At 40.9% G+C, this 16,374-nt stretch overlaps 1 protein-coding gene across 6 annotated transcripts in view; it reads left to right on the forward strand.

Moving 5' to 3' along the window:
- ARHGAP6 (Rho GTPase activating protein 6) overlaps positions 1-16,374 on the forward strand; it is a 493,459-nt gene that overhangs the window by 261,243 nt on the left and 215,842 nt on the right. The gene's annotated exons all lie outside the window — the stretch shown is intronic.

The following is a 16,374-nucleotide window of genomic DNA, read 5'->3' on the forward strand; positions in this document are numbered from 1 at the left end:
CCTCCTGGTGGCAAAAGAGGAAAACTAACAATAGAGTTCCTTGTAGGAGAGTGTTGATAGGTTATGAGATACCTAAATGTTGCCTTACGCTTTTAGCCAGTTTCTTGTGAAATTTTTGTCTCACCCCCTCAGGTTGTGTTTGCTCTTCGGACAACAAGTGATTTTTATTTTCTAAGGTCATTGGGATGAAAGAGATTTGACAAACGGGCATCACATTTTGCTTTAGAGACAACTTGAGAAACACAAGTATGTCTTAAGTCGAGATGATTTCAGGGTCACAATAATATGTTCAGCATGTCAGTCACAGAACTAGATTTTAAGCCTCATGACTATAGAAATAGATGTTGGGCTTATTTTGTTGTTATTGCCTCTGAACACTAATTTCTCTAACTCAGTAGACAGATGTTTACCCTTCCGTGATAAACAGAGTTTGGAGGATGTTGGCTCATACAAAGACTGTCTTTTTAAAAAGCGTGCTCACTACCCCTTATCGAACCCAGCTTGGGAGCCAGGCCCCATGCTACACGATCACATACATCCTGGTTCAATCAGTCCTTATAACAGCTCTGTGGGGGAAGGACAATTCCACTCTTGATTTAACAATTTGGTCACTGCTCCCCTGAATCACATGGGTAGTAAAATGGTTCAGCCAACTTCAGATATTTTTTTAATTGAAGTATGGTTGATTTATACTGTTGTGTTCATTTCTGCTGTACAGCAAAGTGATTCAGTTATACATATATATGCTCTTTTTCATATTCTTTTCCATTACGGTTTATCACAGGATACTGAATATAGTTCCGTGTGCTCTGCAGTAGGACCTTGTTTATCCATTCCATATATAATAGTTTACATCTGCTAACCCCAAACTCCCAACCCATCCCTCCCCCACCCCCAACTCAGATCTTTTTTTATTCAGGACGCATCCTCTAAGCCATTGGTTCTCAATGGTGGTTCTCAGTGGAGACAGTTTGGCCCCCTGAGGCCATTTGGCAGTGTCTGGAGACAATTTTGGTTGTCACACCTGGGGAGGAGCTACTGGCATCTGGTGGATAGAGACCAGGGATGCTACTAAGCATCTTACAATGCGCACAGCGGCCTGGCAACACAGAGTTATCTGGCTCCAGGATCACGGGCCCCATCCCAGAACTAGTGAACAGAAAACTCTGGAGGTAGGGCCCAGGAATATGTGTTTTAACAAGCCTTCTAGATCCTTCTTGCACACTCAAGTGGGACAAGCTGTGCTCTAAAACACCAGGCCATTCTGTGTCCTGTTGAGCTGGACACAATGGTGTGGTTTCCTCATCACTTTCCAGTGTTCCATTGTCAAATAGAAGTTTCTCTTCAGGCATCCAGGAGGGGAAAGCCTGGCATTTACTAGGAACAAGTGTGACTCATGGGGAAACCAGCAGTTACAAACCCAGGAACCATGCCCAGCTGAAAGTCTAGGGGGCTCTTTTTTTCCTGTTTTCTCAGCCTAAGGAGGGAAGTCTTGGAGACTCAGTCCAGGTTAAAAAAAAAATGTCAACCTAGGCACTGGTTTGGTTTGGGGTTCGATTATCTAAAATTAGACTTACAATTGAATTTAGTAAAACCCTTCTGAAGAGGATAAGAGCCACAAAGTGTTAAATTGCAAATCACTTTGAGTTTCTGATTTACTGACAGCCCCTAAACAGATCTTCCACTCTTGTGTGTGCGTTTTTTGAATCATGAATTGTTTTTCGGAGAGCCAGTGGAATAATTATTTTGATCTGGGTGTCTCTTCAAAAAATTGCTCATTACTTGGTATTTTATGTGATTTTTGTTGAGAATACGTTACAGGCAAGAAAGTATTGTAAAAAATAAAAATGTCAGAGAAAACATACACGTTCAGGTAGTTTGTGCTGCAGTGCCACACCATTCTCTGCCTCATTCCTTAAACAACACTGCTGTAACCCAAAAAATAGCATTTATTTAAAATTTGAAAAAAACAGTATCCCTTAATTGAGTCATTATATTGATTGGCTCCTTTGACTTCAGAAGGTTAAAATTTTTGTAAAACCTAGAGAAGATTTTCTAACTTGTCTATTTTTTTCTTCGCCATCTATATTACGGTTAGAAAAAAATGAGTATTCTCCTAACGTATTCTGTAAAGGTTGGCTGCATTGAAATCGTCCAGGGTGGTAGACGAATTCCCTGATCCTCTTCTACTGGGATCTAGATCGAGTATCTGGGATGCTCAGAAACCACATATTTTTTTAACATCTTTATTGGAGTATAATTGCTTTACACTGTTAGGTTAGTTTCTGCTGCATAACAAAGTGAATCAGCTATACGTATACATATATCCCTATACATATATATATATCCCTTGTGTCTCCCTCCCACCCTCCCTCTCCCACCTCTCTAGGTGGTCACAAAGCAACGAGCTGGTCTCCCTGTGCTATGCGGAAACCACATATTTAAAATTTTTTTTATTGGAGTATAGTTGATTTTCAATGTTGTATTAGTTTCAGGTGTACAGCAAAATGAATCAGTTATACATATACATATATCCACTCTTTGTTAGATTCTTTTCCCTTATAGGCCATTATAGAGTATTGGGTGAAACCATCTTTCTTAAAACAGCTAAGTTTAGGAACTAGCACCAGAGCATGAGTCTTCAGCATCAACGACTTCCTCATGTGAAGGAATCAACCTGCTGCATCTTAGTTATGGTTATATTATTTTGGTGGCAGAATATTTATTGTAAATATTTTATCCTGTTGTTAAGTGGTCAAAAGTATAAATCATTGAACCCACAGGCTAACATATATGTAGAAGTTCAATAAGGATTTATCCTTATTGAATAAAGGATTTAACAAGTGAATAAAGGATAAAACAATTAATTCACTAAGTCATTTGCATCATCTCTGTGCAAGGTCACTGTGACTCTGCTAAGTGGGGAAAAAAAAAAAAGTCCAAACCATGTCGCAGCCTGAGGATTTGGGGATAGCAGCATCACTGATGAATGTAATCTAGAATGATCGTTGATCAGGCACTGCTGAGGAAGGCTGGGAAATAGATGCAAAAGTTTTCCAGATAAATGAAGTTTTACCCTGTACGTATTGACTTCCGTTTTCCTCAAAATTATTAGCGTAGAAACCTAAAAGTGTGTGAAGTGTCATTTTGAGAAGTAGCGCCGCGCACCTACCCTACAGCCAGAGCTGGGCAGAGCCATGACTAAGCCACCGACGGCCGGCCTTTGAGAGGCCCGTGTTCGGGACATGAGAGTGCTGCGTGAGCCGCTCGTCACAGAGTAGCAGACTGAGGGGTAGAGTTTGCTCTGCCGTTCGGAACACGGAGGCCTCTGAAGATGTGTCTCTATTCCCTATGCATCTGCTTCTCCACTGCGGCTGTTACTGAGCAAATTCTGCTGTAATTGGGAGGTCTTCAGGGTGTCTCGAGGTGTGTGGGAATGTCTGCAGAGTCCCAAATGGCTCTGGACAGTCCAGCTACTCTAACTGGGTTTCCTCTTTGCCCTCATCCCTCGCTGTCGTCCAGCCCATCTCACAGACTCCTCTGCTTTGCTCTGAGGGCAGAGTTTAAGGCTGCCACAGGAAACCAGAGAACCGTGCTCATTAAGTAACCTTAGTTAGAAACACGCTATGAAGCTCATCACCTCTGGCCAGAGGGAGTCTCAGAGCTTCCCTATCTTGAGAGGAAAGTTCATTGGAAAGCTTTGGGTTTACTTCTGGAGTTGACATGCTCTTCCGGATAGTTCAAGCTCCTACATGACAGACAAGCAAATAAGTGGAGACATTTCAGTCATAGTTTTTTCAAGCTCCCGAAGGAATAAATATTGCTCTTTGTTGTTAAAGGATTTTATTTGTTAAGGCTCATGGCACATATTTTTATTTCTGGTGAGAATTCACAGAATTGTATGCTCTTCAAGAACCTAATTTGTTTGCAGATTCCTCCTTGTCATTTTGGAAGAATTCTTGTAGACTCCAGAGTCTGGGATACTTCATCTTTTCCTGTGCCAAACTTAGGAGTGACTAAGAGACAATGCTGGGGAACCCAAGTGACAGAGTAAGAAAAACAAGGAATATTCTTAAGAGCTCTTGTCCGTTTAGGTCATCGCTCCAGTGTAAAAACGGTGCATTGGGTCACGGGTATCATGGCAATGAAACAGGACTTCCCCACGAGCTTTTCAGTATCTTATGCGTTCAAAGGCTCTACAACACATAACATGGAACTTATCATGAACCCTGGGTCAGAGGCCACTTGTACTCAGGTGGGACATGTTTTAAGACAGTTAATCCGTGGAAAATTTATGAGAGAGATAGATGGATGTTTTGTTGTTTTACTAAAAGGAGTCACTCACTTTTTTTCAAGGACACATTTTCCCCTCAATCCTCAAGTAAGTCACTAGAGATCAGCAGCTCATCTGTGTAGGGTTTGGAAGGCAGGAAAAAGGAATGCTAGAATGTTCTTCATGCTTATCGATCTATAGTAAAGGTACAGTGTCTCTGAATATTATAATTTAAGGCAAAAGGGCAGGGAATGATCTAGAACCAATGATTAGCAGCAAGATTTTACTTTTGTACAGGGCTGTGGAGTTTATAGACTCTATTACGTAACAGTCATATTAACTGTTCCTGCCTTGTGGGGTGAGGAGAGCAAGCAAGCATTATTAGCATCTGTTTATAGAAGAGAGAGATTCAAGGATTTACCAAGATCACACCATCTAGTAAGTGACAAAGCTGAGGTAAGAAGGAAGGCCTTTGATTCCTTTCTATGCTCACTTTCGGGAAATTAAAAACAAAAGGCATGCTTCAACATACTTTTAATTCTCTGATCACCTCTTTGTGTCTTTTTTTTTTAAGATTTCTGATATTTGTAATACTTATTTCCTTCTTTTCACTCGTTAATGAAGACGGTCGTAATGTGATTTTAGCGCTGGGGGTTGGAGCCTCATTAAGCAAGGATCAAGGTTGAAAGCAAGGCAGGGAGTGGGAGAAGAGACTGTGAATTGGGGATTCACAGTCAGCAAAGTAGCAGTGTTGCATCTCTCTGCCTTTGTGCCTTCCTTCCATCTGTTCTGGCTTTTAAAGACCCTTGGGATTAGATTAGGGCCACCTGGATAATCCAGGGTACTGTCTCCATCTCAAGGTCCGTACACTTAATCACACCTGCGAAGTCCCTTCTACCAGGTTCCAGGGGTTACTGTGTGGACCTCTTTGGAGGGCTGTTACTGTGCCTACTACATCATATTAGTCAACAGATGAGTTTCTGGTACTGCTGTCCCACCACCCTCCACCAGGTTTGTGAGTATGTGCGCATGACCATCTCTTTATTTTCTTCCTTCTGTATTTGTATATATATTTTTGTTCTCTCTTTTCATGATGTATCACTATTTATCCCTTTTTTATGTTCTCTTTTCCCTTTGCTGTGTATTTTTTTTCCTTTATTATTACAATTCTTTTCCCCTTGTCTTTAACATTTTGTTTGTATTTCTTATCCATTTGGCTATTTTGAACTTGTTTTATCTTCCTGTTCTTTTCTCTGTAATTTAATTTTCTTATCACTTTCCTTTAAGCCCTTTTGGTCTCTATTTTTGTACATCATTGACCCAATCTTTTTCTGTCCTTCTTCAACTTCCCCTCCTAACCCTTGCTCTCATCCAGAATTCTTATCTCCATGCACACACATTGTTTCACTTTTGTGGCTCCTTCAGCCCTGACTGTGCAGTTTATACTTAGCAGACAGGATAGGTGGGGAAGCAGACATAGCAGGGAGAAGCCATTGGTGCTGAGAATTACGGCCTAGGCTTGTATAGGTCTGCCTTAGAAGGCCCCAATTTCTGCGTCCAAACGTGACCCTCTGGAGCTCCTGCTAAAATCTCTTAGGGAGACCTTGACAGACAAAAAGTACATGGTTATTGATTATACATATGTAAATATATCCACGTGTTCAATACGAAGGGTCAGAATAGAAATTTGGAGTGATCTGAATTATTTCGTATGGATTAAATTATTTTTGGTGTAGATTTTACTATTTTTACAACAACAGTGACAAGCTTTTAAAATATAAACAGTCTACATCATTGTTTTCTCAATTTATGTTTGTTTATTTTGTATAATTCTAGTAAAGTGAGCATTCGATCAGCTGCAGAATTTTCATTTATGGAAATTGCCGATAATAATGTTACTGATAATGAAATGGCATTATACATGTATAACTGAGGTTCTTAATCCATACAGAATAACATCTAAGTTATAGATGTTCTCTCCATAGAAATGCTCATGCACAAAATTCTATATCCATTTCCAGGAGATTCCATTCATAAATTCATTCTACAAGTATTTACTGAGCATATACAAAATGAACAAAACAGAAGTACTGTTGTAGACATGATGGATACATCAGTGAATAAAATAGTTCAATACGTCCTTTTTAGAGATTACACAGAAGAGGGAGATTGACAACAAATCAATAAACGTGTAATGTGCCAGATGGTAATAAGTAAGAGGACAGAATGATGGAGCGGAGTTGGTAGGATGGTAAGGGAAGCTTTCTCAGAAGGTGATATTTCCTCAGAGATATGACATAATGGAGGAGCTGATATTTAAAGGATGAGTCAACCGCTGTAACATCTGGCTATCACTTAGATTCCTGTGTGGCAAGTCAGTTTAGACAGTTAGACAAAGCCCTTTTTGTCTGTTAACGTGAAGAGCAGGTTTTAATTTAATTTCTTACACATAGCCATGAGTAACTAGAAATTAGCACATTCGGGGAAGACATACTCTTTCTAAGTTATTTGGTTTTCCAATTTGACTAAGCAAACAGGATTAGCCATTGAAACCGTAGCTCCAAAGATGGTATTAGATTGCCCACTTCTGGGGAATTGACAGAAGAAATCATTGCAGATAAATTTTGAAAAGGAAATTTTAGAAGTCTGACACCTTACATTTTTTACAGCGTCTAGATATACGGCATTGTCCGGTAGCAATGTTTGTGATGCTGGAAGTGTTTTATGTTTTCTCTGTCCTGGTGAATAATCTTCCTTAGAGGTTTTCCTTTATAGCCACCAAGCCCCTATTGTTTGAAACACCCCAAGGGCCGGAAAGACCGAATCTCTACCCTAGAGACAGGCTTTCTTAAGATCTACACGGTGGCTCCCAAGATACAGGCCAAGTAAGCTGCAGTCCTCCTGGATCCAGTTTTGGATTTTACAGCTGCTCTGTCTTGGGCTCACTCCATGCCTGGTACCACGGAGGGGGTGACTCTGTGAAGAAGGGCTTCTCTTGAAACCCCGGTCCTTTGCTTCAGCAGGCCAAGCCGTAGACATGTCTCCTCAGGCTTGTGTTTGTATCTTTGGATAATTTCCATGGGTTATTGGCCTTGATTCTGGTACTTTACCTGCTGAAAGGCAGGTAATTGCTTGGTCTCGATTAATAACAAGAAATTGCTCGGTCATTGGAATATTAATCAGAAGGGCAGATGCTGCTATTTCTGTCGAATGCTGGTCAACTTAATCCTGGTTGCCTTTCCTAGAGGAAAGACAAGTTTGGTTACCAACACTGTGTTTTATTTGTCATCATTCAGAGGCCCACTGCAAAGGAAATAAATCACAAATCAAATTTACCTCACCAACATCCTCAAGGTATGCCCTTCAGAATGTCACTTTTTTTTGGTAGGTAGCTTTTCATCGTAAAGGCACAATTCCTTTATGTTATTTATATGCTTGAAATATAGACTTTCTGTTTTCCAAATCCAGAGACAAGGATTTAATTTTCAAAATTAAAGTTCTCTGGTCAAATGCTAACCCTTGTGTTTTAGAAATCTGGGTAAACGTTGCTACCATTTTCTTTTCTTTCTCGCTTTATTCTTTCCTTTTCTTTCTTTTTTTTCAACACTGTCTTCATTATAAACTCAAGAGAGGGCTACTGATGTGGGGTTTTTCCCCCCAAAGTGGAGAAAACATGATCTCTCGTTTTACATTTTACTTTTTATTTTACTTATCAAGCAGGAATTTGTTGGGCTGGTCTCTCACCTACTAACACTCCAGTATCCTGGGATTGAGGATTGGCTGCCACAGCTCTTTAAAAGGTCAATACTGATGGGCAGAGACTTAGCATTCTTATTATAAAAATAAATGGAAGTAAAAAAAATTAGAAAACATTCATATAAAAATTCAGACCATTAGAACCTTTAGTTTCACGTTTAGGAATTTGTATGAATAGTTTTTTTCAGTATCTCCACATGGTAAGCATTTCTTGAGTAATACCTTTGCACCTGACAAGGAAGAAAGGAATAAAGCAACATGAGCTGTCTTGGCTTTTGAATTTCCGAAGTCTTTCCTTAGCTTTTCAATACAATTAGAATTGTAAATCATTGCTCTAATTAAGTTCTTAATAATTTCCTAACTATTATTTAAGATGCACATGAAATGAGGTATATATTAGATTAATACTCTAAACATGGAGATTTTAAAAAATAAAATTCTTTATCACTACCCCCTTATATAGTTATATGTAGTGTATAGTTAATCACTGATTCATTAATCAGAAAGTATTTGTAGTAAGAAAAATAATGTCTAGTTGTACATACTGGAAAGAGGTAGTAAAAGTGGTAATAAATATAGATATTAAATTACTTTCTGATTTATGTACTTCATTTACCTAGAAAAATATACTTTTGTTGAATTTCCCATCCGATTTTAATGACGCATCTAGATATTGTGAAAATAAAGCTGTAGCAGATCCTTGAGAGCCTTTGGAAGGAGAGAGAAGGGACATTTCAAAAGTAGCTTGGACTTAAGTTGCAGTTACTTATGGCAGATGGTCTTGTTTCCCTTTTTGTTTTATCAGATGTAAGTATTCATGTCTTAAAATTAAAAGCAGGACACAAAGATAACTCTTTTCTCCATTTAAATACAATTTTTCCTTATTGGCTTTAGGTCCTCAAGTAATTATACGTTTGCATTGTTTAAAAATATATATTGAGGGGCTTCCCTGGTGGCGCAGTGGTTGAGAGTCCGCCTGCCAGTGCAGGGAACACGGGTTCGTGCCCCGGTCCGGGAGGATCCCATGTACCGCGGAGCGGCTGGGCCCGTGAGCCATGGCCGCTGAGCCTGCGCGTCCGGAGCCTGTGCTCCGCAACGGGAGAGGCCACAACAGTGAGAGGCCCGCGTACCGCAAAAAAAAAAAAAAAAAAAAAAAAAAATATATATATATATATATATATATATAAAACGAGGTACATTAAATCTAAATTAAGATGATACAGGGGCATTTCCTATGTTACAGAGGAGTCTTTTGGATGAATTCGTCTATTCCAAATTATTATGTAGATTCTTAGGATATGAGCATAACCTCAAGTCCTAGTATTTACTTTATGATATACTTGCAGAAATCAAAGATATTGAATATCTATGTTACTACCTGTCTTTTCCCACTTGAATTCCAATATGTAAAACTAGGCATTGTCTTTCTCATAAATAATATTTGATGCATTTGTTAGTGATTAGCTATATACCAAAGGGATATCGGTAGAGAAAATTTTAGCAAAAACTTCTTTGTACTAGCTTTTAATGCCTCTATTAAGGATTATAATTATTTTAAATTATTAAAGTCGTTTATGAATTCTTCAAATTAAATCAATTATTTGTCAGGGCAAGTTTAATTTTTTTTTTTGTAAAGTACATAATATTTTAATTAGTTAGGGCCAGATAGTAAATATTTTAAGTTTTTCTGGGCTTATGGCCTCTGTTACAACTCTGCCATTTTAGCACAAAAACAGCCCTAGAAAATACGTAAATGAATGTCTATGTCTGGTTCCAATAAAACTTTACTTACAATAACAAGCAATGGTTGGTTGATGGGTCATGGTTTGCCAGCTGCTAGTTTAGAGGATAAACAGCCGTGTGCCTGTAGAACTAATTTGTTGAGAGGAGCACTTGAGTGAACACATAAAGCTTGACGCTGCCCATGTCCTTGCTGCCCATTCTTTAGGAAACAGACATCCCTGCAACAAGATAATGGAAATGTGCTGGAGATTTCTCTCTGTCTACATGGAGACCTTCTTAAGGAATTTTTGAGATTTGTGCACCAAATAAGATCTGTCAGTGCCAAGTGTAACCCTGGTGGAAAAAATATGTTAACTCTACTTACCTTAATAAATATGTCCCCTTTGTCAGTCATTCTGATAGCTGGGTCAATCTTTATTACCAGCATATTTTCTCTTGTAGATTTCCTTTGAAAATGAATACACCTGTCCTCAAGGTGCCAAGGTGCTCCTCTATCTCAGGATGGAGCACGATTAGCCTGTAGATAGTGATGGGCCTCAGGAAACATGCCCAGGTAGTTCTGTGAGCGCTCAGTGGGAGAGCCCTTTTCTTTTGTTCTTCATGACATAGGTACTGTGCTCGTCAGGTGTTAAATAAGTCAATGAATGAATCGATAGAAAAGTATAGTCTCCAGTGAGCTTTGAATTGCAGGAGGTAAAAATACAGCACATTGTGACTTCAAACTCAACATCCAGTTTTACGATGACCAGATAGAGATAAATTTTCTAGTGAGAGAATTATCCAAGTTTCTGATCTCACTTTTCCCCTTCCATTGTTGACTTTACCCAAAGAGAGAACATTGGTCCTACATTAGGACTGACATCGGAGGAAAGGGAAATGTTTATAGCTGGAGACGACCTTAAAGATGAGGAAGGGGATAATGATTTTGATGTGACGACAACAATGATTGTGACCCCCATCGATTTAAACAGCAACTTATTGTTTACGAAATGCTATTTCAATCCTATCACTTTGTGAAAGTTAAAACAAAGGTTCCGGTTCTGTGACTTTTGAAAGGCTAAAGGAAAGAAAGTGAAGCTGAAATACTTGGAATTTTGCCTCCTGATACACAGTTAGGAAAAAGAGGAGACAAAGTTTAAACCAAGACCTAGTTTGAAGAGTGTTTGTTCAACCTCCCTATTTTTCTAATATTCACTGTTTCTTCTGCTGGTAATACTGGGTTTTAGAATAGTATTACAGTCGGATTGCTCATGGCTGCCACTGCTGACACATGCAAACTAGGGGAATCTACCCAGTGCCAACTGAACACCCACGAACTGGAGTTTATCACCAGTTTTCAGCTAAATGTTTTTGCTCCTGCTTTCCTGTGGATCTGTCCAAACTCTGATTGCAACTCCTGCGTGTACTGACAGCTTGATAATTTAGCATACCCGAAGGTCCATTTTTAAGGAACCATTCACAATATGACTGTACTCATTACCCTCTGATGTTTATCTTAACGAGTACCTTGTATTGTTAAGCTGTGAATAAAATGGAGGAAATGGCAGGGAAGTGCTGGATACAGTGGAAGGGGGAAGAAGGCAGACCTCACTGATGATTATGATGACAACAGTTTCAACTACCGTCATTTTGTAACATTTACAATGGGTGAGGACAGGATTGTTTTACGTTTATTATCTCATTTCATCCTCACACCATTCCCCTGAGATAGATACTATTCTTTCTATCTTACATATAAGAAAATTGAGGCTTAGAGAGATCAAGATCACACAGGTAGTAAGTGACAGAGGCAGGATTTGACTTCAGTGCTGTGGCGTCCAAAGTGTATGCTCATAAGCACTGAGTGACACTGTATCATGATGGCTGGTCTCTACCTTGTGGTTAATTAGGAATACTTGCAGACCCTCGCCACTCAATTGTGTGGCCAATCAAACCAACAGTATCAGTACCACCTGGGAGCCAGTTAAAAATGCAAAATTTCTGTTCCCATCCCAGACTTGCTGAATAGAATCCAAATTTTCAGAACAGCCCCAGGGGATTCGTTGCACTTTAAAATTTGAAAAGTGCTGGCTTAGACTTTTCCTAGACAATCGCTACTGAACAGTCTGAAGACACATAGAAACACTTTAGCATCAGGAAGGGGACCGAGAAAGAAAACAAACAGAAACAACTGCAATGTAGCGAAAGGTTTCACCTGCTCCTGAAATCCACAGGTAGAATAGTACAGAGTGGCTCAAGGGAGCCCAGGGGAATAGTGGATACAGTTTCATTCAAACCAGGACCCTTAGGAAAGGGAAAGGGTCACTAGCAATAATGACCCTGGGATATTGAACATAAACTGGAACAGCCCTAAGCAAACTGGGACATGTGGTCACCTCAGTTATAGCACCCAAGTCTTTATGGTAAGAATCCATGAAAATATTAGGATTCTCTATTCTGTAAAAAAGTGAAAGTAGAGAGATGGGAAGTTTCAAGGCTACAGATTTTAAAAGGGTGACAATTACTTGTTTAGTAAATTATTTTATTCCACAAATACTTATTAAACCCTTTCCTCCTTTGTCATTTTTTTTTTAAACGTAGTCAATGTTATTCTCCTTAAACTACAAAACAGAGCCTTCGGTTGTACAAACATCACTAGTTACAGTCTCGCCAGGAGGTCCCGGTTGGGGAGGGGGCCGTTAGCGACCAGAACTCCTGAGGGGACCTCTTGAAAATGCTAATGGCCCGTTAAAGGACTCGAGGCAAGGGTGGTGCTCGAGGTGGCAGGGCTCCCACCCCAAGTCGGGGGAGGCAGCCCGACCCTCTAGGAGGGCCCGGGCGGGGCCCAGGCCCCTGCGCCCCGGCCGCCCGGGGCGGCGGCTGCTGCGCAGGGCCAGCTCCTCGGGGCCCACGGCGCCCGGACAAGGCCTGCCCGGAAGCGCCATGGCCACCTCTCCATGCTCCTCCGGCAGACCAGGGCTCGGAGATGGCTCCAAGGACCTCGGCTCCTCAGCTAAATCTGGGGACAAGCGTCCCGGGGAGGTGCGGGTCTGGAGGCCGAGGTCTTCCAAGGGGCTGGGTGACGGGGTGGGCGCGGGCGAGGGCGCCGCGGCCAGGCGCTCCAGGGGCCCCGCTGGCTTCGGCCCTCCTGAGACTCGCCGAGGACCATGTGCGCGCGGAGGGCGTCCCGCTCCGTAGGCTCCATGCCGGCCGCCGTCCACGGCGCGCGCCGCTCGGGCGCGGGCAGCTCGGGCTCTGCACGCGCGGCCGCTCCCAGTGGCGCCGCTCGGCCCTGGCGGTCTCCGTGCGGCGGCAGGGACGCGGGGCTAAGCCCGGCGGCGGGGCCCGGCCGGGCCCGGGCGGCTCCTCCTCGGGCTCCTGTCAGGTACTTTTATAGCCTATGGGGCTCCGGAGGTGTACGTGATACCATAGTACTTAACAGAATAGGTAATACTGTACCCTTTCAGCTTGACGACAGCAGTATCAGGAAACGTGATGTTAGAATAAGAGCTAACCTTATGGGAGTCATAAATTGAAAGCGTCTTTGTTCTTTTTCAATCCTGTATCTTAAGAAGTGATATAGTCTAACATTTTTTAACTTAGGAATTTTAAAACAATTTTAAACAAATTAATGGAAGGTGAGTCCAAATGTGATCATTAAGGCAAGTCCGGAAGTTAGTGTTGGAGGAGGGGTAGGAATGCTGTTTTAGATGGTAAGAAAATAAACTTGCCCTCTCTAACGTATCCCCTGGATCTTCTGGCACATATGGCACCGTGGGCCAAATGGGCCATGCTGACAGTTTGTACACATGTAAGCTTTGGAATTCATTATCTTTTGTGGGTTTCAGAATGGAGTATTTATCCTAAGAGTTTGTCTACCCTGAGCTGTACCTCATAAATGAAAAGTACGACGTGTGCATCCTTCATGCTGAAAAATAAACAGCAACGTCATCTTTTGTAAACAGTAATGTAATATGCTTAGTGAGATTTACAGATGCATCCGTTTAGATAAACCATAAGAATCCTTTTTTTTCTTGTCCAGAAGCACCACTTTTTTTCTACTTATTTTTTTGAAGTCTAGCTAATTTACAATGTCACATTAGTTTCAAGTGTACAGCAAAGTGATTGAGATCTATCTATCTATCTATATAGCTCCTTTTTCAGACTCTTTTCCATTATAGGTTATTGCAGGTTATTGAGTATAGTTCCCTGTGCTATACAAGAATCCTTATTAATAATCAGTCCTCATGTAAGACCCATGGACATGTATACTACATAGGAAATTTGTTTTATGACCACCATGCTTTTCCAGCATCTAGAACTAATTCCAGCACATAGTAGGAAGTCAGTTAAAATTTGCGGGATGAGTAAATGAATCAAATGGCATTTCAGAGATGCTGAAAGAGGAAAGCACTATTCATCGTTCCTATTTTAGTTTTTTTCTCAGAGTGCAGAATTGCTCCAAGGCAGCTCGCGTAGATAGTCCCAGATCAGTACAGGAAACCAGGAAGGAGAGGGCAAAGCTTGACCTTTTGGCTTTGCCAACTGTCTCTTCTATTCTTGTTTTGTTTCCTTCATTTGGAGAAGCAGATGTGCCTGCCTGATAGGATGGAAGCCTGAAAGCTTCAAGATCTGGAGGTAACAACATCCTGGTCTCTCAAACTTCCTGGGTGAATCATTGGCCAGCCACAACTATAAGATTTATCACTTCCAGAAACCCAGCCCCATCCGTGCTCTTATGAAATGGGCTTATGATCCAGAACAAGTAACAATAATTGGCAAATTATAGACAGCCGTACTGTTTATACATAATACTTCATAAGCTTAAAACAAGCTAATTTAAAGCTTGAAATATTCCTTTGTTACAGATAGTTCCATTTGAAAGTACTGGGTCAACTTGTCCTGTGGTAAAAGACCTATCACAATTGAGATTCGAATAAGCAGCACAGGCCCCATTTCAGAGGTAAAGATATATGTCTTCCTATCCAAATCCCATGCAATCATGCTTCCTCAGGGTCCACTCCAAATAGTGTCATCTCACTCTCCTCTAGCTTCAGCTTCTCCTCTACACACTTAATTATCTGCTCATATCAAAACCTTTCCTTGATGAAACCTCTCCTGAAAGCCACCTCTTCTGTTTTTTATAGCTAAACCTTGCATAAAGGCAGTTTACACTCAAAGCTACTTCACATACTCATCTCTATTCACTCCTCAACCCTCTGCTAGCTGGCTTTCACCCCATCACTCTCTTGAATCTCCTTTTTCCAAGGTTACAGACGACCTCATTACCAATTCAGGAAGATGAGTCCTTATTGCATTTAAGCTCTGTGGCTCTGTTTGAATCCAGCTCTGTTTCTCCCTGACAACCTCTTTTCCTCCGTTTTCCGCAACTCGTTTATTTCTCCTCCTACCTCCCGAGGCAGTACATCTTGATCTCCTTTGCAGGCATCTTCTCCTTCATCTGTGCTTAAACACCTTTCCATCTCAGCCCTCTTCACTTATCGCTGTACACACATTCCCTTCACCCTGTTTTTTTTTAAATTAAATTTTATTGGGGTATAGTTGATTTAAAGTGTTGTGTTACTTTCAGGTGTACAGCAAAGTGAATCAGTTATACATATAGTTATACCCACTCTTTTTTAGATTCTATTCCCATATAGGTCATTACAGAGCACTGAGTAGAGTTCCCTGTGCTATACAGTACACGCTGTTGTTAATTCCATGGATTCTGCTACCATTTACATTGTTTCAGGATCTCTTCTGGTGCAGAGAACAGAGGCATGCTTGGTTATTTCAGATAGCAAAAATTCATTGTAAAGTTACAAGAGAAGGAATGTAAGAGGAGAAAAACATCTTAGCCCTTGGGAGAACTGGAACACCACCCCAGGCAGGACACAGAAGGAACTCATCACTGTGCAAAATTTGAGTCTTTAGTGATGGTGGACGTTTACCAGGCTGTAGACGCAACTTCACCCACTCACTCACTATTTCCGTCTCTCTCTTTCTCTCCCTCCCTTCGTCCCTCCCTCCCTCAATCCCCTCTCTCTTTTTTTTAATCCATTTCTTCTCTCTAGTTTCTAATATCTTGACTCTTCTTCTCTTTCCCTCATGGTTTCTGCTCATTTGGGTCATCTGCTGCCTCCTGCTTTTTGCGCTTTGACTACTCATAGATCCTTGGTATGTACACTTCATTCTATAAATGAAAACATTGCTGTAATTTTTATATTTACCTCCTGGCTGCTCTCAGTGCTTCTGGAACTAGGTGGAATATATATGTATGTACATGTGTATGAGTGAATGAAAGACGGAGGGAAAGAAGGGAGGAATGCAACTTTGAACCAGATCCACTCATTTTATCTTTGTGTCCTCAGTGGCTGCCATGATATATAGTAGTTGCCAGTTATTGAGCACCTCCTGTATATCTGACATTGTGTCATTTATGTATGTCTGACCTTCATGTGCTCCTAAAAGAGTTGGTATTTTCTCCTTTATAAAAAACATGTAAGGAAACTGGGACTCTCAGAGACTAAATCACTGGCTCTGGATCACCGTGCCAGGAATGGTGAAGCCAAGATTTCAAAACTGTTATGTTTTTTAGGAAACATACCTGAGTAAATGAATGC

Source organism: Pseudorca crassidens, chromosome X, assembly GCF_039906515.1.
Source record: "Pseudorca crassidens isolate mPseCra1 chromosome X, mPseCra1.hap1, whole genome shotgun sequence".
Taxonomy (NCBI): Eukaryota; Metazoa; Chordata; class Mammalia; order Artiodactyla; family Delphinidae; genus Pseudorca; species Pseudorca crassidens.